General features: G+C 38.1%; 1 pseudogene; it reads left to right on the top strand.

Moving 5' to 3' along the window:
- LOC119917479 overlaps positions 1–23,298 on the top strand; it is a 92,970-nt pseudogene extending 69,672 nt beyond the window's left edge.
- The last annotated feature ends 3,139 nt before the right edge of the window (positions 23,299–26,437 follow it).

Raw genomic sequence — 26,437 nt, 5'->3', positions numbered from 1 at the left:
CTATATCATTAACTTTAGGGCATGTCAAGTCAATTTACATAACGCAGCAACACACACACATGCACGCGTACAGAATGGCTGTCCACAACTAACCACTGCGCTGTAGTAACGTTATAACTGCATTTCCACAGAAAGCGACATGAAAAACAGCTGCAGGCATCGGGCACACTACACTCCTTAGTTCGTGAGCTTCAAATGAGGCTTACTGTCCACAGTTTCTCTGGACTATCCTTCAGGATCACAACGTTAGTTAAAATAAACAGTAAAACAACACAAAACACGGCAACACTTACAACTTCAGAGTTTGAAGTCTGGTCATGTACATCCCATGGCGATCCATCCTTGAACCGTTACAGAGCTCGTTATGGTTGTGTACAGTATGAACATTGCGGTCGTCCTCCGCGGTAGTCTTGACCAATAGTGCAGTATTTCAATTTTGTGGTTATTGCGACAGCCCTCGTTTCTATGAAGCATACTGAACCCTTTTACAGGAGACTATCACATGACAGGGCGAGCTGCTTGCTTAAAGGCCGTTCACACATCAACAAGTGGATGCCGATATGTTATTAATAAAGGAATTGTCTTTATGCTTGAATCCGTTAAATTTCTTCTCTGACTAAGATTGTTAAAAGTGAAGAATTTGGTTTTGAGATGATGTCTCGCACTTAAAGGTTTCGTTTCAGTGTCTAAAATGTTAGGAATGCCCTCTGACACACTTTTTAAGATACAGACTTTGAAGTGGATGCTGCATGCCAGACATGTTGATAAGCCACTGTCACCGCATGAACCCACCACCTCTGTGAAAATGATGAAAGAATGTCTTTTAACATACAGTAAAAGCCTATCAGGTGTTTTTGCCTGCAGTTGTCATCTTAAGCTTTCATTTCAGAGATGCAGATATTAAATACATTACTGTTTTCTTCATGCCTTCTTCATTGCCCTCCTTCCTACTTTATAAATGGAAGGTAAGGGAGGATCATTGGAACATGACTAACACAAATATGAGTGTTTATACAGTGTGTGTGTATGTGTGTTTATTATTTATTTGTTCGTGTGTGCATGCATTTTTATTCAGTTTCTTGTTAAATGTAGTTGGTGTCATTTCTATGCAAGTCTAGTCATAAATGTGATCAGGATTTCAAATGCATGCACATGATATTATGTCAGTTTCACTTAACATGAACTGGTGAGAATACAGTAGGTGGTGTTTGACCTGCAGGGGGACTCAACTGTGGTAAAAGTCAAAAGTTTGGATTTTTTCTATTGTTATTTCAACACTAGTGGTATATTTTTAGCTGTACTTAAATAAATTAAATTGATTTCAGCGAGAAATAAACAACAGGCTGTTTTGGATAGAAGCACCTCGTAGGTTCATTCATTCATTCATTAGTTAATAGTCATTCATCCATCCATATTTGCTCCCTGTAGGCGTTCAGGAATAAGGAGGTTTTATTACTGATCAAACACTGAACCAGAATTTATCACTCATTAGTAGTACTGCTTAACTGTGTTGTGTACTTTATGGCACTGTGCTCACATTTATTTTAGTGTTTAAATTGTTTTTGTTGTACATGCTTTTAATGTCTTATTGTTTTAACTGCTCCCACAGTGGTGATAGAACTTGCATGAAAGAACTTTAAAAAAGAAAAAGGTTAATTTATTTGTAGCTCCACAACAAGGGGAAATTTAATATTTGATCAAATGAAACATGAAAGTGGGAAGTAAAATAAATGGTTCAAAATCCATACTTTTAAAATTGCAGTGGAAAATGGATAAAAGAAACTCATAGAAGATAAGAAAGATATCAACCAAAGCTCAAAGATAAATGTCTTCATATTTGCGCTACTGAGCAGTAGTGCTTCTAAATGCCTCTTACTGTTGATGTTTACAAATCTGCACATATCAAATCTGCTATATTTTGCCAGGAAAAGAAAAAATAATACATAAAGTTATGCATGATAAACAGAAGTGCTCACGGTCAGTAAATATTACGAGATACTAAATCAAAAATATTGGATGGACTTACTCAAAGTTTACTCTACTCTATCCTCCTATCACATAATTGTATTATTAAGCTGAACATGTGACTCAGTACTTTTTTTTTTATCATGTCTAATTTGTTGTCCCTTTTCTTTTCTTGGAGGAAATTGACTTTCATACAAAACATCAACAATGTCCTAGAACGAAATTGTTGAAGTTAAAAGAAAAAATTTTACATAATACAAATACTTCCAGAATTTAATTTAAGTTTGCTATTTCTCTATGATCAACAATTATTGATTCGATAAATAGAACTGAAATTTGATATTATCAAATTTCAGTTCTATTTATCAAAAATATAAATGTAAAGTCAGGTTCACCAGGCCTGATAAACCTTTTTTTTCATTGGACCATCTTATGCTTTAGTGCTGACTGAGTGATCTCAACCACAGTTCTTTTTTTTTTGAACAATTACATCTCAGACTGTGTCTTTACCATCTTTTCTCTCTTTCTTTCAGCATGCAAAACCTTACTAAACAAAAAAGTCGGACGGCGTGAAGGTAAGTTCTCTAACTCATGAGGATTTTATTGACTTTACTGTTTTTGTCTTACTTACTGTTCCTGTCTTCTGTTTATTTCCTCTCCCTGTCTCCTTTTTGGTCTGACATCCTAACTATTCTCTATTAACATGTATCTTTGATATTGTGAGCATATGAAAAGCATTATGTTCTTTTAGTTGGATTACCTTTCTGCTCTGGTGCTCCTTTGTTAGTTTATTTAAGGTCTATTAAATGTGATTTAAACATTGTTTCTCAGGGGAAATGATTGATCTTAAAACTAAAGTAGCTGCTTGATCATTTTTATGAGTTAGCAGTTAAAGGTATGGCACAGGTAATACAAATATCAGATTCAAGTGAAAGTAAGGGACATAATAAAGACCAATAGGCTGTTAAAATGCTTTTTTACCACCAGGTTTTTCTTTGATTCACAGCGATTCAAGCGACCATCATGTCTTGGTGCTCATTTTGTTTTGAACGACAGTCAGCGTCAATGCATACAGTGAAGCGCCATGATCAACAAGGGCCAAAACACAACTCCCATTACATACAGTAACAATAACTAAACCTCCTCCCCAAAAACAATCCCAAAACATTATACAAATAAACTGCACAACCAATGATTTATATCTTTCAGTTCTCCTTTAAATAATTAACTCAATATGTTGTTTTTGCAGTTGATTGTTTTTGTCTTTTAAAGCCCTCTTAGTATCCCTTTGTCTCATCTTTGTTCCTGTGTAAGCTTGTGAAGCTATTTTGTTTTTCTCTCTTTCTGGGATCAATCTGGCAGATTCACTTTTTTAGTATTTTTGATTAGTTTCCTGTTTCCCGATGACCCCTTATTTTTTCCTCCTCCTTTCCATTGCTGTCTGTCAGAAAAGGAAGTCCAGCTCGAGTGTTTGTTTGATGGTGAGATCAGCTCTGTCGTTTTCGTTCATTTTTCATTCTTCGTCTTTCCAAGTCTTTTTCCCCTCCGGTCTTCCCCTCCCTCCTCTCTGTTTCATGTGTTTGTTGTTTTTTTCTTCTGGGCAGTGATGCTTGAAGCGTCGTCCATGACATTTTCCGTCTTGTCCGATATCTGTTGGATGTCGCAACTCCATTCAACATCCCTGCATTCCCTTTTGCTAGAAGTTCCACCAAAACCATTTCAACTCCAGACAAACAACACACACACACACACACTTGCCCCCTTCAAGTTATCCAATGTCTGAAGCATCTGCCTGTGGATAAGATCAGGCATTTTGGCTTATCAACATCCATGACCTTCACAGAAGAGAGGGGCATTTTAATCGCTGTAAAAATTAATATAACATAATTTTCCCTTTTTCAATAATTGCGCATTTATTGTACCCTCATTATGTTTCATTTGAGTTGACCCCCCCCCCTCCTGTAAATAAAATGGCTGTCTTGGTCACCTGCAGAAAATCACCATTGTACTACAGACAGTTCCGGTCTGATGGATTGAGCGTATCATATTGCATATCAGAAGTGGTGTATACAACATATCTAATTGAAATTTTAAAACAGTATTTTTTCAGGAATATAGGCTATTGATCTTTTTGATTAAGTTGCACTTCTACCATCTAATGCATTTTTAAATTGATACTGCTTGTAAAGCTTCCGATATACCCTAACCCTATACCTGGGTGATTAAACGTGAATGCAGATCAGGACCAGATGCATAGTTAAAAGCAAGTATATCGGGGGCCTTACTCGCTACAAATGTAGGCCTGCGTATAAACATCAGGGTTGGGTATCTGATACAATTCAATTTCAGTACTGATACCAAAAGGACATGTTTTTTAGATACCTTACTTTGAGAATATAAGCATGTTTTTGTTTTCTTCAAAACCCCTTTTTTTAAATTAACAAAAGAAGCCAAACCTCTCAAATGTTAAATGTTAAACACAAGCAGCCATACATGATTTAAATCAGAAACGATGCGCTATGGACACACAGTTGGTACTAAGCGAGTGTTGAGGTTTGATACCCGGCCCTAATAAACATTTTCAGTTATAAATAACATGCTGCTCTGAACATTTCAATTCTGGTAAACAGTCTTTTTGAAGCTGGAAAAAAAAAAACTCTCAGAGAGAGATCTTCATTGAACACTGTGCTCAAATTATTTCAACAGCACTAAAATTGTACTAAATACCTAGCAGGTATGAATGTGTGTTGATTGGTAAGAAAATAGTATTTGTCCTCAGGTGACATGTATTATAATAGAGGAGGATAAGATTGCATGTCAAATCAAGAACATTTGATTTCCTGAAACGGTAGATAATAAGAAATGTAGCCTGCATATTTACGCTTCTTGAAGGAACTGTAGTTTGTCTTGTTTGGTCTCAGTGTTGCACATTAGTTTTTCTGTTAGAAGATGTTCCTAATAGGCCACGGAGACCGCCAAAATAATCTTTAAAGTCACACTGGGGTATTCGCTCATCTCAGAGTTGTAGAAAAACAGCTGAAAAACCTCCCAGCACTTTGCTCTTAACCTTTTTATTGCCTTTATTCGTCCACGCCTCTCAACTTTCTTGTGGGAAAACTGATTTGCATTCAACAAGCTTCTCATACTCCTTCCCCTCCAGTTAACCTGAGGCTGAAGGGAGAGTCCAGCTCAAACTGTGTTTTCTTGTTCACATCACACATTCCATCTATAATCTATAGCTTTAATCTACACCTTTGCTATGTAGTTTAACCGCTATTTAGGCTTGCAGGTTCCAACAAAACAGGATCAAAGTTGGTATGTGAGTGAGCAAGCAATAAAACATTACAGCATGACACACAATGTTGCTTTATGCTTCCATAAAGTTGGGAAACAGAAGACAGAGTGGGAAATTTGTTTTTATCAAAATCGAAGCAGCTAAGGCCGAACATTCCTACAATCCTACATTTCCCAAATTGCAACCATCTTTTTGTCAGTCTATCCGTACCTGGGAACTGCCAAAGCTTTTCAAACTCAGCACCCCAGGTTTGTAACACACACTTTCTGTTGAAAATGTCTAGTCTCTAATGCCCGACTGATAAACCCTGATGACTGATCACTTTGGCATTTCAAAACTCCTCCAGAGCTACAGACATTATACACCTGCTTTCACAATCCTAGTGGTACTAACCATGACTGTTAAACTGGCCTTGATGCGTCAGACCATTGTTTTGTAATTGTTCTGTGCATAAGGCACAGAAATCGCCCCCAGAAAAGTATAAATAATGTATTTATAGTTACTTAGTTAGGACATTGCAAAAACCTTCGACTATACCTTTTGAATATACTTATAATAGTTTAATTAAAACTTGTGCTGTATATGTTCTGGCTTAGCAGGGGCTGTTGAAACATCAACATGTTGCTGAAAAGTTAGTTTCTTTTACAAAAGAACAGTCTTAAAACCACACGTTGCTTAAAATCTTTATGTATCTTTTTTTTTTAAATGGCAAGCTAATGTTTGATCGATGTTTGAACAGAGCGTTGAGTAGTCAAAATTCTGTCAAATCAATGAACAGCGTCTGTTCAAGGCTAAGCAACTAAGCAGTTGCAGTAATGCTAAAGTTGCTTTGTGGGTAAAATAGTCTATTATTGTCTTAAAGCTGACTTTGCATGAGCTAAACAAGGGAAACAACAACACACAGTACATACCTACATAAAGGCACACACACTGTTCTCCACAATTAGAGAAGAACCTGTCATCAAGGCCTTTCACTGCATGCACAGACCTGAACTGGGAACCATTATTATGAACTTATTTTCTGACTCTGTTACACATGCTTTCGCTTTCGCTGTGTTGCTGTCAGAAATGGGCCACTAATCGCTGGCACTTGTTTTAGATACAAACGTGTGATTTCAGTTTTTATCCCAGCAGATGTAAGAGTACAGTTGATTTACAGTATTTGTTAAAGTGCTGGGAAAATACTCAAAATCCAGTCTAAAATGCATTTATTGACTGTTTTACTATTTTTACTTTTATGTAATGTTGTACAATTCAAAAGGTAAAGATATTAAATGCAGGCGTACAGTACATCAGGACACTAGACTCAAATAACATTTACAATCTCTCAATACACAGCTTTATAATAGAAATAACAATATCAGTTACATGGTTCACATGGTTGCTGGAGCAACACAATATGTTACTGATGATCAAAAGAAGGCTCATATTATGGATTAAACAGATTATTTTGTAGTTTGTGCACAACAGACATACAGGAGAATACAGCAACTGCCATTTAAATTGAACAATGCAGCAATTTGCAGATTATTGATTCAAATAAATCTGTTTAGCATCGAAGTCCTGCACATACGCCCGACTCCTCGACTGCGCTGTTTTAAATCCTACTCACCTAAGTTATGTGGAATATTTATATTAGCCGTGTAATGGCTCCGTTCCTGTTTTACGCCTAAGATTCCCATAGAGTGGTTTATGATTTAGACCCAGTGGGAGCAATGGGAGTCATTCTGTGTTGTGTTTCTTTGCCCCAGTCGCAGGGAAACAACAGTAAAAACAGTGTAGTAAGCAGCAGCAGCACCAAAGACAGCAGCATGTCATCTTCAGCACCAATGGTACCTCATCTTTATTTGGTTTCTTTCATGTTGCTTTTCATGGCATCATTTCATTGTTTCCATCTTTTTAATGTTTAGTTCTGTCTCCTCCTCACCTTTTTATTCAAATCCCATGTTAAGTGAAATCTTCTCTGTACTACATCTTCTCTCTCGTACTTCATCCTCTGCCTCTTTGCTTCTGTATTGAACACAAACTGTGATGTTGGCTGTGGACGGCCCTAAAATTGAACGAGTGGTTTGTGCGTTTGTGTCTCTCTCCTGGCTTGTGTTTTACCCAGACCTCCTGTGGACACACTCGTATATATATTTACACAGTGCACAACACTGACAGGTAGACCAATTACTTTCATTTTGTGATACAACAGCAGATATTTCACACAAGTTCTGCTCAGCTACATCCTGGTGACTCCTTTGTTTAACAGTGTCACCTAAGCTTTGTTGGTGGTTTGTCTTTGAAGAAGAACGGGGTTATAGCAATTTATTTGAAAGCTGAACTCAAAAATTCAAAAGCTTCAACCTCTGCTACATCAAATGACGGCATTTTACAAATTGCTCTTCGATATATGGATGAGGACTTCTGGGTAAAACAGGAGCTGGAGTGGAAGTGTAACAGAGAGATCATACTTTTATCAGGATGCAGCCCCTCTGTACATATTTGCAATGGGATTTATTTACAACATACAACAGAACTTTAGCAAGGGATGCCTCTGATTTTAAATATGTTAGCAGAAAAGATGTCAAAGAAATAGCAATTTAATGAAAGCCAAACCTATCCTCTCACCAGAAAGTGCATTAGTAAAGTCCTCTGTGAGACCAAACTGAAGAAGTGTTAATTTTTAAAGGTAGAAGGATGCAGTCAAAGTGTTTATATCATTAAGATCTTTAAGATTATGTTCTTACAAATTTAAAATAAATCTATATAATTATTGGACAGATGTTAATCCAGTCTGATACAATAGCCTTGGAAGTACTAGATTATAGTCCTTACTAGTTCACAGTGTAAAGAAATAATTCAACATTTTATTGCTATTATTATACAATATTCACTTTTTTGGAGAGTAAATTGACAAGATCAAGACCACCTTTATGTCTAATGTTAAGTATTTAGCTTAGCATTAACACTGGAAGCAGGGAAAAACGGCTACCCTGGTTCTTTTCAGCGTGTAACTGCATAATCTTTAATTTAACTGTCCAAAGGTAACAAAATCCACTGACCAGCACCTCTAAGCGCAGCAATTAACATATTTGAGACTTGTCTCCGTCATGAGGTTTACCAGGAAACTAGAAGAGACCTGAGTAAAGTCCGGCCAAGAAATTGTCCATCTAATAATGTCATGTAAAACCACAACGTGTTACTTTTCACATATTGTTTTAATCATTGCGCTTTAGAGGTGCCGATAGGTTGATTTTTTTTTTTTTACCATTGGACAGAAACAGGCTAGCCTCAGTCTTCAGCCTTTGTGCTAAGCTAAGCTAACTGGCTGCTTGTGGTGCCTTTCAAATATTAGAAGGTATCAATCTTCTCATCTAACTCTCTGCAAGAAAGTATACATAATGCCCGTTATTTTCTACATAATGCCAGGGCTGAATTCTGCACCAGCAAATGCCAGTGAGCTACATGCCAAACAAGCAAAATTAAGAACGAAACTGGGGTAAGGCATTGAGCTAAGGACTGGATTTCCTCAGACTGCTTTAAAAATTCCAGGCCCATAATCTGGGCGCCTCTCCGCTGTCTGGGTTAAAATGCCCCCCAAAGTACTTTAAACTCTTTAAATTCCCCTTAATACAATATGTCATCGAAGGGGCTGCATGTTTTAAGGTTGTAGTTCCCCTGGATGTTTGGTCCAGGGTTGATCAGGAGTCTGAGTGTGTGTCTGACTGACTAAACCTATATACTGTGGATAACAATGCAGTACGTGGAGCTCTTGAATTGCTTTGTGCTGAACGTTTCTGTGGCTGGGTCAAGGTTGAGGATGAGGAGTGGCTACACAGACACACATTCATCACGCAGATTCACAAGGTCATTACTCACAAGTGTTCATGGCATCGGATAACGAGGAAGGAGATTTCCAGTGTTACTGAAAGTAATTTACGCAATGAATATGTAGCAATAGGCTGTGCGCTAGTAAGATTTGGCATGCAGGGTTTAAAGCTAGTGTGTGTTTGCTAAGTAACAACAGCTTATGGACTGGGATAATATTGTGGCCTGTAAAAAATTTTTTCTTATGCTGACACGTTTCGGTAAACAGGCTTCATCAGACCTGACGATCATTGCTTATTCTCTCTAAAAGGATAAAAGTCCTTTGCTCTTGTGATGCCCTGTCAAGGCTTGTTTGCAAAAACAAGTCATTAGTAATGCAGTGGAAAACTGTCCATAGTATTGAGATTGTTATTGAAAGCTTGCTATTCTGGTTCATTAATGCATCAGTGTTTGTTTGCTTTTCAGATATTTCTGTAAATATTAGTCATTGAGTCAAACGTGTCATAACAACTGCACTCACACTTACATGCACATACAATAACTCACAGAACCCTCCTCCTCAGTCATGGCTCTCAATTTATGTTCATGGCTGTTTTCCTGTAGGCCACGATGCTGGTGAATGGGGAACAGACTGACACTGTCATCTATTTAATCACCATAAATGCTCCACAGCCACTGTACTGTACCCCCTGTGCTTTGTTTTGGTGTGCGCACATGCATCTGTTATGTATGTATGTCGTCATGGAATAAGTTTGTATTCCCTGGCATCTTCCCTGGTGCCACCATAACCCAACCCCTCCCTGCATGGTAAAGTGTCTCCTACCTCCCCCCAGGAAGCCCAGACAACTGTTGTACACAACCCAGCTGACGGCACCAAGGTAAGCCCCCCCCCCTCCTCCTCCCCCCCCCCCCCCCCCCCCCCCCCCCCCCCCACTAGCCACCAGCCACCAGACACTACTAACACATGCAGGTAACTTGTGGAGGATTTTCTCTAAATATACTCCATACATTGCTGTCAAAACAATGACTCTGTGAACTTCATTGTGCACCTAATGTGAGCTGGCTTCTGTCAGCATGTTTTATTATTTCTCTTCCTGATTACCAGAAGGGATTTCACCAGAGATTTGAATCCTTTGAACTCCCCAAATCTGGAAGCAGATCAGTGCAGCTCCTGTTTGTATACCATTATGGAGCCACTGGAATAAATGTAGCGTTTCAGTGTTTTATTATAATCAATTAATCCATTCAAAAATATCTCTAGCTTGATAAATGATGCATGAAAAAACCCAAAGTAAAAAAAAATGTTTATTAAAGTGCCAGAGCTCTTGTTGCTGCACTGTGGGTGATGATGGGTTATTATGATTAAACACTTTAAAGGTATATAATTATTCTGGTGGTAATTTATATGAAAGAGAAAGTCGTACACGGACCGTTTTCAATGGCAGCACATGCACACTGACAACTTTAACTTCAAATACTCATGTCAGACTTTTCACTAAGATAGGCCAACTGCCATGCTGCTCGTGCTGTTATGTTGGTGTACAAGCTTGCAAAAGACTAGAATCACTTGGGGCTGGACAATAAAACACAACAATAATTATCAAGATATCATTTTTTAAAATAACAGTATAACAAATGTTCAGTAAATATTCAATAAATGTTTGATTTTATTCACTTGAATCTTAAACAAATTAGGACTTGTTGGACTTGGATTTGTTGACAAAGACTTTATTTATTTTATAATTGTTTTGAATGTTCTGCCTCAGATTTGTGAAATGATCCACTGTTTGGCATCAAGTGTTGACCATAACGAAGAGTTTAAACCACAATTAACCATCAGGTTTCTTCAACTTTCACTCTGGAGCAAAAATGCGCCTTTAAACTTGAAAGAAATAACGATACTTATAATAATATATATAATTAACGATATTGAAACATATGAAACTTCTTATCGCGATAACATTTTTGGCCATACTGTCCAGCCCTAGAATCACTAGATAATTAAAATTCCAACACAATTGTCTTTAATTTGAGTCTCTTACAAAGACTTTTACACTCTTAACATGCACTTCCTGTTAAAATTAGCCACACAGTTTCAAATTGCACACACACTTTGTTGCTCTGGTGCGTGTGGCTCTCTGTGCTGCTGTCCTGGCTGGTTTGTGCTCCTGGGAGGGAGTTGTCCACCCGTCCATCTGTCTTGTCAGGTTGTCTGTGTGTCCGTATGGTTAAAGCGTCAAAGGTTTTGCAACCCTATCTCACTTACACATAAAAAAACATTATTGTTACTATTTCTCTTTTCTCTCTTTATCCATTATTTTCTCTTTATTTATCTTTATCCCCCCCCCCTTTTTTTTGTCCCTCCTTTTTTTGTCCCTCCTTTGTCTCCGCTCTGTCTGACAGGGCTCCACAGAGAGCTGTAATAACACAGAAGAGGAGGAGATGAAAGGTAGGAAAGGTACTTGTCCAACTTTCACCTACTCTGCATGCCTGTTTTTGTTCACTTTAAATGTTGTCCAGGTTGTGTCCCTCTGTTGAACTCCAGATCAGATAGACATATTATAATATATGAATATATTTGAGGTAATGCATGTCTGCTGGGTAGAGGTTTCAGGCAACTGTCAACTCAAAGAACTTCAGTCAGGGTCATGGATGCCTGGAGAGCCAGTAAATTTAGTAGTTGAAAAAAATTACAGATGCCTTTAAGCTTCACAGGAAAGACAAACAGTTGTAATGATGTAAACACTGTGCACAGCGCTCTCAAATAATATACTTTTGCTGTTGTCTCCATATACGTGTCCTGTAAAAACTAACAACACGGTAGTGTCGTGTTATCACTTGCTCCAGAGGAAAGTTTGCTCTGGTTGTCTTAAATTCTCTCCTTTCCAAAAAGTCAGTTGTGTGTATGTTGTGTGTGTACATGTGGTTCTGTTATGTAGAACTGGGTTATAATTCATTATCATCCTTAATCAGTTTTAAGAGAAAGTGAAATTCAGTTGTCCAAATTGATTATTCTATTCAGCAAATGTTCAAGTGACTAGTGTTTTTTTAAACATGAAACCTTTTTTAAAACATTCATTTGGTTAAGGTTGGATAAGGTTATTTTGTAGGTTGAAAAGTAGAGCTGAAACTATTATTTGATGACAGAAAGTGGCAATTAACAGATTAGTCTTGTCAGTTTTAGGCGAAAATGCGAAAAATAACTGAGGTTCCAGCTCCTCAATTGTAATTCTTGAATACCTTAGCATTTTAGACTTTTGATCGGACAAAACAAGACATCACCTTTGGCTGTGGAAAAGTGTGACGAGCATTTTCCGTAATTTTTTCGACAAAACAACAAATTGACTAATCAAGAAAATGATCAGCCGATTAATAGTAATTGAACATTGCCATCCCTAGTGAAGAGATATTTTAGACTTATGCATTTTCTCAGCTTGTTTAGAGCAGAGTTTATCTGCCCCCAAGTGGCTGAAAAGTATCGAATAATGCAGCATGAAAAGGCTTTGTGTAATTTTAATAATCATCCATCAAACAGTCCGATGATAAAGGTATTTGTATGTAAAGCCACCATGTTTATAATTTGCACATTTCTGACTATAAAAAACCCAGTGTGACAAACCGCAATCAATACTGTAACCCTCTCCTCCCACGGATTCAACCTGAGAAGAATCAACGGAAAGCAACCAATTTTCACTCCCATCACAATTTAACAGGATTGTTTAATATTTTTAGAAACAAAAACTTTTACAATTATAATTATTTTTAAAATGCTGTAATTGCATAAAAGCTCAACACGTAGTAGCCTTTAGTCAGGGTATACACACTGCTCTTACAGCATTTACCTCCAGATATGCAAAGGCTCAAATACAGGATCCCTGTATTCACCTACCGTTGCCTAAAGTATGCAGGTACCTGTGCCTCATTTTGATTGATGGTGTGTGTGAGTGTGTGACAGCATTACACTAATCGTCTTCAGGTTGAGGGTGGACCCCTTAGTGTTTTCAGGTTAATGAAGTAGGACATTGCTACTTGCAGCTTTCCCTGAAAAGAGGTAATCCAGTTACTTAAGGCAGCTTTCTGTGGGTTTACCAGCACTCGATCTTATAATGGATTATGGAGGCTGTAGTTCCTGTTCTTTTCAGTCTTTCTCTGAGGTTGGATGCACTTATTTAAAGTTGCTTTGGATGAAAGCATCCGCTAAATTAATGTCACGTAATTTGTCTCGTCTACTTTGAAATACAAACTCAAACACGGCTAGCTCCTCCATGCACAACATCTGAGTGTTCCTCCTCTAATTAAGAAGAAAGTAACAGCATGTCACACATTCTGACACTGCATAACAACAATTCTGCTGCCTGTTGCACCAGCAATGTGCAGATGTAGCTTCATTTGAAAGTAGTGTGGGAGTAAAAATGGGTTTCACCATACAAGTTAGTTAATGAGTAGGACTTGTTGCTTGTGCATTAAGCTTCTGAAATTTTACCACTTTAGAGCACAAGTCACCTGCAAGGTTTGGCTACAGCGGCTTGTACAGATCCTTATTTTCTGGTGGTGTGTTGTGATTTATACTGTAGTGTTTAAATATGTCAATTAATTGAATAGTTGATGGATGGAAAATGAATCAACAACCATTTGAAAAATCAAATCTCAACTCTTGTCAAATGTAAAGATAATGTTCCTTTGTTTTTATGTGAATTAACTTTGAATAGTTTGGGGATATTGGTCAGTTCTGGGCTGTGGGAACTTTTAGGGCTGCAGATAACTATTAGTTCCTCAATTAGTCATTTTGTCTATAATATGACAAAGAAGCAGCAAATCTTCACATTTGGAAAGCTGGTAATATCACATATTTGGCTTTTGTGCTTAAAAAATTACTTAAATTATTAATCTATGATCAAAATAGTTGCAGATTAATTTTCTATCGACTGACTAATGATTGATTCATTGTTCAAGTGTTGCAGCTGTAGTGTTTTTTGTTACAATTTTCTGTAGAAATTTACAGACTAAACAACTGATTAATTTAAAATGTATTGATAGATCCGCTTCAATTGAGTTCGTATTATATTGTAGAAACATCCTCTCAGGCTCCCAGTCACTGTGCATCTGTTTTTATTTGTGTGTTTGTTTTGGGATGGGGGCAGTGGCTGCCCGTGAGTCTACTAGTACAGACAGTGCAGTGATAAGCCAGTGCAGCACTATTGAGGAGCAGATCCAGACGCTGTCTCCTCACTGTCTACCACCATCCTGTAAGTCAGCAGCAGTTTACCTGATTCAGCTCTCAGCTCTGGCCTTTGTGTCCTGACCTTTCCTGTCCAACAAAAAAGAAAATCTACCCTACAAGCAAAACCAGACATTTTGGCATTAAAAAGGTGCCACATAAATAAGACTAAAAGAAAAATTTAATCTCTTCCCTTCCACACTTACCACACTTGTACCCCTCTGCCCTCCTGTGCTGCCATCTACTGGCACCCAGAAGCAGTGTTCATATAGTCTGTCAACTCTGTGCTGCTTGATGGCAGAAGGTTTGAGGAAATAAACTGACTCTATGAACACATGTTGGGGATTTGCTAGCTGGCTTTTCTGGCTCAGCAGCTGCATGTTCGTTAAAAAGTGAACAAAACCCTTGCGTTCATCTCTGCTGGTTTATTCTCAGCTAAAACTGATGTTCAGAGTGTTTGCATGCAGTTTGTGCTTTTCTGGTTTGATGTTTTTCTAATATACATTTCTCAATCTCTGCATTTCTGTGGAATTTCAGTAATGATTTGCCTTCTCCCAAAGAAGTGCAGTGGAGTACCTTGGAGTGGGTCTGTGTGTGCACAGTAAAAGATTTTTCAAGTGTCTTAGTTGAAGTATTTGTATTTTAATGCTTCTCTCAAGCAGTTATTAGGGCATATTTTGAGCTATGACATTTTAAAAATTTGAGCAGCAATCTGAGCAGCGTCCAATTTGTAGTTTGCACAAGTAATTTGTTTAGTTAAAGAGGGTTTACTGAACAGAATGATGGAAATACCCCCCCCCCAAAAAACCTACAAATGTAATCGAATTTTGCAAAGACCGAACTATAGATTACCTGATTTGTTTTTGTTGAGACTGTAATATTTAAAACATGGGTAAAAATTTGAGAAATCCTTTAGCACCCAAAGCAACCAACAAATGTGGGGAAAAAAATTCAGTTGTTTGGCACATGGACTCCCGAGCGTTACACACATCAGATACTTTTCATTCTGTGTTTAACATTGAGAGTGGACACTGTTGTGTTTTACCAGAGGCGGTGCCCATGTGGTGAATTCATTTCAAATCTCAGAGGTTTCCAGTAGGTTCAGGGAAAGCATGAGGAGCAGTATGCGTTTGTTCAACTTCCAAATGATTTCTGACTGTTTAACCTCATGCTTGTCTTCCCTCTCATTCTTTCGTTCTTTTTCTCCATTTTCAGCTCGTAAACAGGAGATAATAAAAATGACAGAGCAGCTGATTGAAGCCATCAACAATGGCGATTTCGAGGCTTACACGTACGTTTGCAACTTAAACTTCTTTGTGTATAAGTCATCTTTTAAGTGCCTTGTTTGAGGCTGGGTAAAATGCTTGTTTGGGCTTCAACACATACCTTGATCTCATCACAGCTTTCTCCTCCTTCACCGCAGGATAAATTCTAAAGCTAAAGTTTATTTCTGGTTGTGCTTTCCTCTAACAGGAGAATCTGTGACCCTGGACTGACTTCTTTTGAGCCAGAGGCTCTTGGAAACCTGGTGGAGGGCATGGACTTCCACAAGTTCTACTTTGAGAACTGTAAGTTGCTCATTGTTGCTTTCATTTATTTGTGACTCAGTCTTCTGTAGTCTATTTACTGTAGTGCTTGATCGATCTTTTTAAATCTACAGGCACACAAAAGTAGGCCTTTGTTGACACGAGCTCAGTCTAAAATTAGTATTGGGTATTTATAAAAGTTAAAAAAATGTATATTCTAAAAGACATTATTGGGGGTTGGGGAAGAGACAGATTAATAAACCAAATTATAAAGCGGTGCTGCTATGGAAAGGAGTACCCAGTGTCACCTGAACAAGACAGCAGCTTTACCCAAATTAAAGGTGCCCTATGGAGTGAGGAAATTTCCTAAAGCCCAAGTTGACATATTCAAACAGCTTGCTTTGATGTATTGAATTTGCTATTATAGAACAAGAACAACAACTCAGCAAATATTCACGTTTGAGAAGCTGGACCCAGTAAATTTGGGGCATTTTTGCTTAGAAAATGACTTAATCGGCTATTAAAACTGTTGCAGATCGTATTGCAGCTGTCCTTTCATCCATTCGGAAATCTTTGGTATAAAAAGGTATCAGAGTGGTGGTGGTATTAACCTCTTAAAATCTGTAGTGCGTCTCTACCTGTCCAAACAAAACTTTAAAGGTTCAAGTAGAGATTCCAGAGTTTCCAAAACACAGCTAATGTCATGCTGAATTTTGGGGGAAATATCTGTAGAATGATAAGCGAGACAACTTTAATGTGTCCATTTATTCAAATGCATTTAATGTCAATGTGAAATTCAGTTATCTAACAGTGAGCGCCTCTTGCTGTTTGAAGCTGCCAACATGTGTTGCCTATAGAAGCTGTCTAATGTCTAAATGCTCTCAAATCAGCTATACTTTGACACCTGACAAGTCCATTTACAAACAGCTGAAAATGCACATTTCCATCCCTACAGTGCTGAGTAAAAACAGCAAGCCAGTGCACACCACCATCCTCAACCCCCACGTCCATCTGATCGGCGAGGAGGCCGCCTGCATCGCCTACATCCGCCTGACGCAGTACATGGACAGCCAGGGCCGGCCGCGCTCCTGCCAGTCAGAGGAGACGCGTGTATGGCATCGCCGCGATGCTAAGTGGCTCAATGTGCACTTCCACTGCTCAGGGGCACCAGCTGCACCCTTGCAGTGAACTGACAACCCAGGCCCAGGTAAGGTGAGAACACTTCACTATTACAACAGTCTGAAGCGTGCAGTAACAGAAGCCTTGAGTCAGCAGAGTTTGTTGTAAATCTCCCCCTCCTCCCTCTTAGGTGGGCTAGTCTCTGAGGCAAATATCCGTGTCTCCAGTAAATTGAAAAGATGCTTAAGTAAACAGTGAATGCTGGCAATCTGTAATGAATAGATAAATCTCCTTTCTGGAAATTATTTGAAAGAAACTTAGGATTTAGGCTTGTAAGTTTCCTGGATTCACTATTTACTATTAATTTACTGTTTTAAATAGTTCAACATTTCGCTACAGACAAGTTAGATGAGAGGCTCCAAAACTGCTGCCACGTCTGTGCGATTAATATGGAGCTTGATTCTGGACGTTATTAGCCTAGCTTAGCATAAAGACTAGAAGTGAGGGGAAGCAGCCTGTCAGGGGAAAAAATATGCCTACCTTCAAACACAGACAGAAACAATTATTTGGGAGGGGCACTTCTGTGCCACACGTGGCAAACTCACTGTCACTAAAGAACTGTGGGAAGTCACCCAAGTAGTTACAACACGTAACTCCCCGTAAAATCTATTTATTTATTTATTTTTTATATTTTTATGTACAGAGCAAAAAAACAAGATAGAACATGTTAAATTGTGAGATTTAGAGGTGCTGGTAAGTGTGTTTTTGAATTCAAGACAGTCAGGCTAGCTGTATTGTCAGGCGTACAGTCTTTATGTTAAGCTGAGCTAACCACATCCTAACCATACATAACACATAAATATTTTCCAAATTGTCGAAGTAATACTTCAATGTAAAAAAACAAAACAAACAAAGGTTGATTAATTCAGCATTAAAGGGCCCGTTCAGCCAAATTACAAGAAACACATTTCTCACTTAGCCCTAGTGGTAATCAAGCCATGCAGAAAGTTTCTGCTAAGGTTTTGAGATATCTGTATCTGAGACTTCCACCACCGCGTCAGTACAATGGAATTTATTTTGTGGTGCTCACAGTTATGAAAGGATTGTCAAACCATCCCCCTGCCAATATCCAACAGCAGGGCCTGAAGCCCTGTGGTGTGAAATTCTTCATTTTGGAATGAAACTTTCACAAAAACAGCATGGAACAGCAATGTAATTTTTGTTAAGCACAAACAATATTCCCTTTACCTCAACTTATTTGGTGTGAAGGTAGAAATCTTAGCCAGATATCTCAAAACCTCAACAAACTATCTGCATAGCTAGATACCACTAGGGCTAAGTAAGGATTTATTTATTTTTTTAGTGCTGGGCAACGATTAAAATAAAAATCATGATTAATCGCATAGTTATGCACAAAATTGAATAATGAATTCTAAAGTAGAGTATAGTTTATAATTTAAATGTACTGCTATATACACAAAAGTGCAATAACGTGGTTTGCAAACATTTTAAACAAATCAGTTGTTTTTTTTACCAGCAGTATTCCCTTTACACAGTAGCAATAAAATATTTCTTGTAAATCTCAATTTAAACATTAATGTAATCAAATGAAATATATCACCAAAGATATTTGCCACTGCCAGGGCATTACCTTTTATCTAGCTTGTTAAAACACGTTAGAGTCCAGAGCCACGATCATAACATCATACAGGCACCTTCTGAGCAACATATATAAACCTGTGCTCTTGATTTTTTTTTTTTTTTTTCCTGAACAGGTATCAGCAGAAACATTTTTGATTTTGATGTATGAATATGCACACATATGATCTGGACCATTAAAGATTGTGTCCTGTTGATTGTGTATATTTATATATGTATGCACTGCAACAAGGTATTTGTTGGACGTATATAGTAATGTGAAGATTTTAACATTTATAGTGATTTTTCCTCTTGTTCTAGAAATTTTATAAATTTCAATGTTAGTTTACAGTTACATTATTGAAGTATTAGTAGATTATTGTTTTTTGGGTCATATGTCATATGTATTAGGTTTTTTCCTCTAGTGTTATGTTTATTTGCTATTAAGTTATTTGTCTATTGATATATAAGGCATCAGTAAGATTTGCGAGTGTCTATTTTTGAGTGCATTTTAAGATTGTTTTGATGTACATACAGTATACAGAAATCTACATTCATCTCATGGAAATATGAATGAATGTTTTGCAATGGCTGCCTTATTTTATGAGGAAGTAGGTGATTGGTGTAGACAAATAAGTCACCTCCTACAAAAGATGGCTTCTCACTATGTATGTGGTGTAGTGTAGGTGTACCGAAATTTTGTCAAAATATTTCTTTTTGCAAGTTAGACTGTGTACGGGAGTTTTTCCTTTGCTAAAATAATAAAAACTGCGTGAGGTAATATAATTGTTAGCATTAATTAATGCATTAACGCGAAAACGGCTTAACTTGCCCATCCCTAATTTTTTTGTAAATTAGGTGAACAACCCCTTAAAGACATTTGCACACTAACCTTTTGATTCTTCCTTCTGCAGCTTTGCCTGAACTCTAAAGCTGATTGGAGCATTTAATCTCCATGGTCGGATTGGTGCCTGGATCCTGGCCAGGAAAGAGTCTGCTTGGAAAGTTATGAAAACACAAAAGTGGGGGAAATTATACATTATAAATTTAAAAAAACAAAACAAGAAAAAAACACAACCATATTTCAAAAGCTTGACTGAATGACCGACCAACACCAATCCAGTCCAACCCTAGCTAGATGAGGTTGGGGCCTGCCTGATGTCACCCCTTCTTGCAGATGGTGCATGCTTCTGGTGGAGACACGGGGGTGACGCTGTCCTGGTCCTTTTCTCCCATGGCCTTTATTTCCCTTTGTGTGTTTTGTCTGCTGTCTCCAAAAGTATTAACATGTTAAAAAAAAAAAAAAATATATATTATATATATATATATATATATATATATATATATATATATATATATATATATATATATATAAATAAATATAAAATGAGGGAAAATGTGATTATTTTTTGTTTTGTCTTCAGAGCAGCAGAACATCTACTTTAGTAGAAGTTGTTTTTGTCAGTTATATGAGTGGGGTGTATGGGAATGTGAGCAACTAATATTTACTTAATATCAGAATTTAACACCCATTTTATGTGTTGGGTTCAAACATCTGTACACAATCTTTTAAAAGCAAAGGGACCTTTTTATTTTTATTGTCTTTTTGTATTGTGTTAAGCTGTTTTTATCTCCTGAATAATGTATTTTAAAGTATTGTGTTGAAAAATTATACTTTTTAATAAAAAGGTGGATTTTATTTAATAGGATTGTGTATAAATAGATATTTATGTAGGAGAAAATTATTTAGGTGTAGGGAGGGGAGTTGAGCATGAGTGGGTGTTGTGTTATTTCAGATTTAAGGTCCGGAGGTGTAAACACATACACACTCAAGGTCCATTTGTTTCAGTCTTTAGGGCTGAATCTCTTTCTCTCTTGAGCTTTAGACACAACATCCAAGCCAGCTCATCCTGAAGTTGCAGAAGGCCTCCATCTGCCTGCCCTGCAGTGTTTTGAGTCAAACACTAAGAGGCACCATCAGTCAATGTCTAAAGCTCCTCGCATCTCTGAATTACCTAATCTGAAAGCACGGACTCACACTCACAGCAACTTTTTAAATTGTCTTATATCTGTTTGTGTATTTTTTGATGTGAAGCATGAATTATTTGAACTATTTAATGGCCTGTACTGTTTTTGCACAGACACTTAAGACTTGATGCTGTTGTGCTCGCTCTTCTGAGGGAGTGAACCTTTCTGCAACTTCAGGTTACGCTCGCCAAAATCCTTTCCTTTCACCCTACCTCGGCCCCTCTACTTCCATCATTCCTGCCTCTTACACTCTCCACATTCGTTACTGTTGTGACCTTCACTAACCAGCCCCATTAATGTCTTAGTAGCACCATGCCGTGTGGTGATGATGATGATGTCACCCTATTGCCTGTCTCTTGTTCTGATTGTGTTCTTAAAAAGTTTGTATGTTGTCCGTCTTGGCTTGCTGTACTTCTGTGTGAAGTCCTGGCACTATAAAAAGCATGTTAAAAGGGAATGCAGCCGAGGGATTGGACAAGACAAAGACATGATTAGACGAGGGCTACGCTTGCTTGAAGGCTGTGGGACCTTTGCTGAAGGCAATCAATGGATTTGTCCCTTTTGTCACAGTTGTAAATGTAGTAATTTAGTGTTTTGATGTTGATATTTTTCAGTTGTTTTAGCCAGAACTATGAAAAAAGAAACATGTTGAAATGAATTGCGGCTGAGACTGCCACACCCCTTTTTTACTGTCCCCTCACACTCACAAACACACCCTGAATTTTGAAATCTTGAGACAAAAATATTAAATGCACACCTGTGGCTAAATATATTGGAATTCACCAAAATATAAGCTCATGAGATCAAAGATTCTCCCTTTAAAGAAGTCAAAACATATCTCTGTCAGTGGTTAAACTTTGCAGCACTGTTTTTTCCACTAGTGTTGTAGAAACTTTGAGTGAGTGACCAGCAGAGGGTTGAGGCTGTCCCGTCTCTGCTACGCTGCTCCATAGTAACTCATGCTGTAGCTGGTGGTCACCTTAAAGCTGAAACCACGATGATGCTTCAAATCATTGCATATCATGTCTTTGTATGTACACTGACACAGCATATTTTTAAAAAAAAAAACAAACAACGCTGTGAATCATACGTGAGACTCACCCTACTGTATCAACTGCCCATGCTACTTTGAGTGTTGTGACATATCTGACATGCCATGAAAATTGTGCCCTTCCTCACCCCCTACACGCACACATTTTTGCACCATGACAACAACGCGTTGTAAAACCAGTACTGAAACTATGTGATGTTTTTTATGGCTCTAAGTAGTTCTGTCTGTGCTGTGGGCTCTGGCCCAGTTGTCTGTTGATGCCACCAATCTGACAAAATGCTTTCTTTCGTTGTGTGTGTGTGTGTGTAAATTTCCACACAGTCATGGGAATGTTTAGAGCAGCAAGATGCAGTTAAACTTAACAGGTTTTCTGAAAGAATGGAAACTGATCTGAGGGAACAGCCAGTCGCATTGGATGATTTTGCCAAAGTATTTAAACAGTTGGATCAACTTCAGATTTGCATTTTCGATTCTTATGAAGCCAAAGTAGACCTTCACAGCAGACATTTTGACATGTTGTAGCAGTAAAAGCACAGGTGGCTGCAACCCATTCAGTTTTGCCAGTTCCAGGGTCCTGGTGGTTCTTTCTGGAACAGACGCATCATTCATGTTACAGCTGTGCTTTTCCTGCTATGACAAGTCAAAATCTGTCTATTCTGAATCTACTCAGTCTTAATAGGCAGCTGGTGCAGTGAGCCCACTCATACCTTAAAATGAGGTAGAATCTATTCATGGACACTCCTCACACGTCACAAGTTAGTGGTGAGCTGGTCCACCTGTAAGTGTTTTCAATTTAAACTACATAAGATTCTGAAGTATTTTACTGCTATAAATTCAGTGGTATTTACATTTCAACATTAACATTCTGCAGCAATTGTCACAATTAAGTATTAATTTGCTAATAAAATAAAAACTGTACGGCCTGTCTTTGCTTCCATAGCAGTACTAAAGAGTGGTCTCCCTGTTTCAGCTGAAGTGTCATTAGGATTCATTGTAATGTAATAGCATTTTTACATGACATAATTTTTATATTGTGTATATTTTCACAGTTATGTATATAGGATACGACCAAATATAAACTTTACAAAGAATAATTTTGGGCTAAGCGCACCAACTACCTACAAGAAGTAGCTTGCTGTCTGTCATTTTGCTTCATCTTAATTTTAAAATTTGTTTTAAAATATCAAAATACTTTGGCAAATGTCCAATGTTAGATTAAAACAGTACCTGGCTGAACTGAGGGGAAGAAAAGATCCTTGAAATGCTTAAAACAATTGTTGAAAATGGATATTTAAGAACCACAATATTAAACAGCAAGACTATATATGCAGTTTTACAAATGGAAGAAATATGCATGTCTACTTTCTGGTAATTTTTCACTGTTTACTTGATAAAGCAATGAAATTCTATGTTAATTGCATCCTTGAGGTTATGAAATGGCTCAGTCTGAGATATCGAAATCAATTGATGTTATCTCACATTAAAATGCATAAAAGATTAGCAAAAACCTTAGCTTGTATGTAAGTAAAGTTATTGCAGTGTAACCTTGTACTAAAAAGGGGCTACATGTGTCTATACTCTGAGTTTCAATTGGATGCTGGATTTTTTGCATGACCATACAGTTAATAAACATTCATTAAAACTATCACGTGTTTGTGTGGATAGTTGTTCTTCATAGTTTTATTATTGGAAAAGTTTAATAATAAAAATAGCATTTCAATATTGGTGTCTGTTTCTCTCATGTTACAATTTATAATAAATCTCTTTGTGATGTTTGCATTTATCAAAACACCCAGTACTGTGGTTGATCAAATTATGTATGTGGCTGGGTGATAATTTAATGCTATCATTTATGAACTTTCAGAGGTACTGTGTAATTGAAATATGTATCTGTTTAAAGACAACTACAAGCAACCAAAAATTTTTTTGAAGTTTTGTTTTACATGTTTAAAGAACATCTACAACACTGGAATAACGTTAAATTCATTCAACATCCCTTTGATGATTTTACACTTGTTATAAACAGTATGTTGTATTTACCAGTATATTCATATTTCACCAGCTCAACTCAGGAAAATAAATGACAATTTTTTAATGTATTTATTAATTAAAAACTAAGGCTATCCATCTTGCACAACAAATGTTAGCTTTCCATTCACACAGACCAATTTTTACAGTCATATCTATCTATCTATATTATTCCATCTGTCAATCTGGTGCAACTGTAGTACTGACAGTAACCGCTAGGAGATGCCAAAGACCATGTTGTCATGTTTTACAACATGTAGTGAGCATTTTACAAAATTTAAATAAGTTTACACCTATTAAAGAATAGGAAAACAAATTTCCAAGTCTGTCTTAAAACAATCAGGTGCCCATATGTACACTGAAACAAGTTTTACTTCCTCTAATCATTCCTCCTGTTCATACCAGCCTTTAAAAGACTCCTTCCTAATGTGCTTCGTTTCAATCAGGAGGGACTTGACTGAGTGAACAACAATTTATTGATGAGCAATGAATGAATTTGAGGATGTGAAAAGTCTTTGGCGATTAGACCACATCATGGTGACGTGGTATTTAATGAGGGGTAATGAAGCCATAGAGGTATCGAAATCCCCAGATTGAGTATAGACACCAGTGGTGATGAAGAAAATGCTGAGGAACTTATGATGAGCTTGAACTGGGCCTGGATCTAATGAGCAAGAGGTGGATGGGGTAGAGGAGGGTTACAGCGAGTTACTGAAATGACAGCTGACAGCAGGAGAGAACAGATTTAAAGTATGATAGAAACCAAGTGATTGACTCTGCTGAGCATAAAGTATAAAGCTAGTGTTCCTAGTTCGAACTTAGGCAGAGCTTTATGTATAAGTGATGGGTGACAAAAGCCAAGGTCCTTGTTTTGTGGTAAAATGCTAAATAAAAATATTCAAAAGTTTATCTGATTTAATTATTAGCCTTCAGCAGTTAGACAAATCAAGTAAGAAGAGTGGTCTTTCTAGTACAGAATTACCTTTCTTTCTTTATACTAAAAACGCTGTAAATGACAAGCAATGTGGATTTGGTCCCACATCTCAATCGGAAGCCTTAGGGAAGGGATCTTTTAATGGCCAGTATGAACAGGAGGAATGATAAAAGTGGTGGAAGAAGTACTCCGATCTAAGTTCAATTCCACAGCATAGAATTCTTCTCTTAAAACTGTAAAACGTCCTGCATTCAAAATTTTACTTAAAGTACAAAGGTTTTTGGATCAAAATATATTGAAAGTACCAGGAAGTATGTCAATATGTGGAACGGTTAATAAATAAATTTTTTTTAAAAGTATATTATTGGAGTATTGATTCATAATTGTGTCCATTACTTTAATGTTGCAGCTGACAAAGGTGGATTTTTATCATTTTATATACTGCTGGGTAGCACATGAATTTCACCCGTGGATCAATGAAGTCGTATCTTAACCTATAATAATAATACATAATTTATTTGATTATACATTGCTCAAAAAAATAAAGGGAACAGTTAAACAACACAATGTAACTCCAAGTCAATCACACTCCTGTGAAATCAAACTGTCCACATAGGAAGCAACACTGATTGACAATCAATTTCACATGCTGTTGTGCAAATGGAAGGGACAACAGGTGGAAATTATAGGCAATTAGCAAGACACCCCCAATAAAGGAGTGGTTCTGCAGGTGGTGACCACAGACCACTTCTCAGTTCCAATGCTTCCTGGCTGATGTTTTGATCACTTTTGAATGCTGGCGGTGCTTTCACTCTAGTGGTAGCATGAGACGGAGTCTACAACCCACACAAGTGGCTCAGGTAGTGCAGCTCATCCAGGATGGCACATCAATGCGAGCTGTGGCAAGAAGGTTTGCTGTGTCTGTCAGCGTAGTGTCCAGAGCATGGAGGCGCTACCAGGAGACAGGCTAGTACATCAGGAGACGTGGAGGAGGCCGTAGGAGGGCAACAACCCAGCAGCAGGACCGCTACCTCCGCAAGGACGAGCAGGAGGAGCACTGCCAGAGCCCTGCAAAATGACCTCCAGCAGGCCACGAATGTGCATGTGTCTGCTCAAACGGTCAGAAACAGACTCTATGAGGGTGGTATGAGGGCCCAACGTCCACAGGTGGGGGTTGTGCTTACAGCCCAATACCGTGCAGGATGCAAGATTGGCAAATTCGCCACTGGCGCCCTGTGCTCTTCACAGATGAAAGCAGGTTCACACTGAGCACATGTGACAGACGTGACAGAGTCTGGAGACGCCGTGGAGAACGTTCTGCTGCCTGCAACATCCTCCAGCATGACCGGTTTGGCGGTGGGTCAGTAATGGTTTGGCATTTCTTTGGGGGGGCCGCACAGCCCTCCATGTGCTCGCCAGAGGTAGCCTGACTGCCATTAGGTACCAAGATGAGATCCTCAGACCCCTTGTGAGACCATATGCTGGTGTGGTTGGCCCTGGGTTCCTCCTAATGCAAGACAATGCTAGACCTCATGTGGCTGGAGTGTGTCAGCAGTTCCTGCAAGAGGAAGGCATTGATGCTATGGACTGGCCCGCCCGTTCCCCAGACCTGAATCCAATTGAGCACATCTGGGACATCATGGCTCGCTCCATCCACCAACGCCACGTTGCACCACAGACTGTCCAGGAGTTGGCGGATGCTTTAGTCCAGGTCTGGGAGGAGATCCCTCAGGAGACCATCTGCCACCTCATCAGGAGCATGCCCAGGCGTTGTAGGGAGGTCATACAGGCACGTGGAGGTCACGGTCACACACACACACAC

The sequence above is a fragment of the Micropterus salmoides genome, unplaced genomic scaffold (assembly GCF_014851395.1).
Source record: "Micropterus salmoides isolate LMB-PRFRI ecotype aquatic unplaced genomic scaffold, ASM1485139v1 Ms_hic_scaffold_22, whole genome shotgun sequence".
NCBI lineage: Eukaryota > Metazoa > Chordata > Actinopteri > Centrarchiformes > Centrarchidae > Micropterus > Micropterus salmoides.
Note: the sequence above shows the minus strand (reverse complement) of the source record. Positions and strands in the feature narration are given on the sequence as shown.